This window comes from Vespa velutina, chromosome 24, assembly GCF_912470025.1.
Source record: "Vespa velutina chromosome 24, iVesVel2.1, whole genome shotgun sequence".
NCBI lineage: Eukaryota > Metazoa > Arthropoda > Insecta > Hymenoptera > Vespidae > Vespa > Vespa velutina.
In genome coordinates, this window is record NC_062211.1 from 804,678 (window position 1) to 808,364 (window position 3,687).

General features: G+C 37.8%; 1 long non-coding RNA gene across 1 annotated transcript; it reads left to right on the plus strand.

The window, feature by feature from the left end:
• On the plus strand, window positions 1-1,753 carry LOC124956886. The gene is made up of 3 exons (XR_007103392.1): window positions 1-311; window positions 558-751; window positions 1,466-1,753. It is a non-coding gene; the product is annotated as an uncharacterized LOC124956886 (long non-coding RNA).
• Window positions 1,754-3,687: the final 1,934 nt, after the last annotated feature.

The window sequence follows — 3,687 nt, forward strand, 5'->3', positions numbered from 1 at the left end:
TTTTCTTCTTTCCGTCTGTTTTCTTCTCTCCTTCTCTTCCCATACGCGTCCATCGTCCTTCCTTCTTCGCAAACACATATGTGATAGTAACTACGAAGTCTATCTTACGTACTCCAGGGTCCACGCACACTCGCAAACCTAAGTACGTACCTCTATCTACGTCCGCGGATCGAATTACACCACCGCTAGCCCCTATGTGGCAACTCTCTTACTTAACCTACCGTCGGGAACAGTATCGACACATTTTTCTTTCTCGGGGTGTGCCACAAACGGGGCACCCGCCTTCTCAGCGAAAGTCCACCTAAGATAATGTATGTATATACATGTACATGTGTACTATAATCAGCCCTCTCTCTCTCTCTCTCTCTCTCTCTCTTTTTCTTTATCTAAAATTTATATCTTCCGATCTTTATAAAGATTATTGACATTTTTATCGTTTTTCCTTAGAAATCTTGAAAATAAATAAATAATAAGAAGAAGATAAAGGAACTCGAGAATGAAAGAAAAATGATTTATGATAAGAAACGTCATTGATTAGAGTTTTCTATTGTCAACAGGTATGTTAATAATAAAGCAATGTATATATGATTCTATCCCTAAGTCGATGTCGACCAAAAGTGGGAAAAGCCGAAGAACGTGAAGAGATACCGAACGGATGGTAGACGGGCGGGGCAATGGCAATGGTGGCAAACTCGCGGAGGCACGAAGGAAGATGAGGTCGGAGGTAATCTGACACCTGGCCGCATCGAAGGTAACGTGAGAGCCCCTTTACCCTCCTCCGTATCTCTTCTTCCTACCATCCTCTTCGAGACTCTCTTCTTCGTCGGCTTTCGTTCCTCTCTTCTCCTCGTTTGCCCACCACAATCCATCCTACCGGGGATTCATCCGCGAACCGTGAATCCACCGGGGACAGAAACTTTTCTCTCCCTTGCCTCCCACCTTTCTTCCTTCTTCCTTCCATTTTTTTTTCTCCTTTCGTTCTTTTTTCTCTTTTTTTTCCTCTTTCTTTCTTTCTTTCTTATATCCTCCCTTTCTCCCTCTCTATCTTTTTCTTTTTCTTCTTCTTCTTCTTCTTCTTCTTCTTCTTCTTCTTCTTCTCACTGGTGTCTCTGTCTTCTTCTTCCGCGTGCATCCGTCCACGTAAGAGGAAGTGAGATAGACCGAAAAGGAGTCAGTCAGAAGAGAACTCAATTATGTCCCTACCTGCCACGAGGAATACAATTTTTCTTTTTTCTTTTTTTTAATTTTTTTCTTTTTTTGTTCCCCCGAACAACAACGCTCCTATCTCATTCGATGACAATCGATGATTCATAATGATCAATACGGATCGATAATGAAATTAATTTTAAGATTGGTAATTGATGAATAGATTGATCATCGATAGTGATCGCTACTATTTGTAAATTTTATTTTACTTATTACATGATCCCTCTTGACTTATCGACCACCCATGGTCTACTCGTAGGTAAGTTTATAATTACTTGGACGGATAATTAAAGCGGTCCCTCGGCACACCCTGGATACATTTTGTACCTCTCCGTCGTTGGCAAAGGGTGTATAATCGATACCGACATCGAGGGTTCTTCGTAACGGGAAACACCATGCTCAAAACCCATCCCTTGTGTTACCACGCGTGGATCATCCCTTAAATACCGTACAGAATGCATCTTCGTATAAACAATCATAAAGCACTAGATGCACATACATACATTTAAATCAGGAATATATATATATATACACATATATATATTTTTTTATAATATTTATATATACATACGTAAAAAGTATATATATATATATATATATATATATATATATTTTAATGGCGGAGGAATTATGATTATTTTCAGAATTGTTATATTTTAAAGAACTTATCATCTTATATTTGTAGTTTCTTTATTATCGCAATAGAATTGATTTCATCCATGATATTTCTGACAAAAGTAATATTTCTTTCCTTTTTATTTTATTTTATTTTATTTTATTTTTATTTTTTATTTTTTTTTTTGTTTTGTTGTTGTGCACAACGAACAGAACCTCGTAGTTCAATGTAGACTACGTAATTAGCTGTCTCGCTTGATCCAAAATAGTGGCACGCGCTTTCAAGAAAGCTATTGCGTTCGATTACGAGCTTTCCCGAAACCTATTATCGTACCCATCGCCTCGGGTCACGTGTTGATCCACGTGCACGCCGAAAATTCACGTTATATGTTATTTCCATATACGAACTGAAAGAAAGCTGGCGAACGTGTACGGACAAATAGAAAACAAGGGTGAAAGTGATAACAAGATGGGGGTGTTAGTAACAGGATCGTGCCATTAAGAGAACGTTGATTGCATGTAATAACATCTTCCGTTTATTTGAATCCTGTTCAGATATTTTCTTTTAAATCATCATTATGATTATCCGTTCTTAGAAAAAAAAAAAAATTATGTCAATGTCATTGTCTCGAACGAATGATTACCTTTCATTCCTGATCGATACCGTGAGAAAATAACTATTCTCGTCACACCAGAGATCGAAGAATGAAAAAAGGAAAATGAAAAAGAAGGAAGAACAAGAAAAAGAAGAAGACAGAAAGAAAGAAAGAAAGAAAGAAAGGAATGAAATGAAACAAAACGAAACGAAAGCAAAAAACGAGGAACGCACTGATGAACAAGGAGGACAACTCTAGACATCGATCGAGAGAAAACGTCGTCGTCGGTTCTTTGACTATCGATATATGTATAGAAAAAGAAAAAGAAAAAAAAAAGAGAAAGAAAATAGTAAAAGAAACAATAAATAAAAAAAAAGTAATAGTAGAAGAAGATACTGGAGGGAGAGTTTGTCTCTCGAAATTGCACGTTCGAGCGCAACGAGTGCGACGGTGGTCATGGTACTCTGCACAGTACCATTCCTTCGTGGTAACTGGAGAACGCGAAGTGAGTATCGGTTACGAGGAAAACTTCCGTGCACGCATTAACGACGCCATACGTCCTCGCCATCCGACGTACGAGGGTCGCAGTGTGAACAGGTACACGACAGGTTCGAGGAAAGATCTGGGTCAACCTATTTCAACCCTTTTTGTCATCTTTCTTCCGCAAAAGAAAGAAAGAGAGAGAGAGAGAGAGAGAGAGAGATAAAGAAAGAGATAGACCGACATTTCTCTCACTTTAACTCTAACTTTGACGTTGTATTAATATAACGCTGTGTTTTAATCGAGTCTTGAATAATCTAATGCAGACCTTATTAAATTTCTTACGAGCTTTGGTATTCATTTTCTCAAAAGAATTATTTGAATTACTTTCTCTTAACGAACACGTAAATTATTCTTTTATTTCAATATTTTAATCGTAGAAATTCATATATAAATATACATACATTACGCGTATTCGTATTAATATATCGTTCTTCGTTGCGGTGACACAAAACGTGAGACTATTAAATCTATTGAAATGAAACTTTCGTGCGTTCTTTTAATGGGACAGGTAAATTCATACCGTGAGAGAAACATATCCTTCATGGGGATAAATGAATGCGTTAATCCGATAGAAGGAACGGTGCACGTGTCGGTGGTGCATCCTCGTTGATTTTCGAATTTACCGATAGATTATTCGGAAGAGAGAAAAAGAGAGAGAGAGAGAGAGAGAGAGAGAGAAAGAGAGAAAGAGAATGAGCCGTTAACCGGACAAAAGGGTGATGAGAAC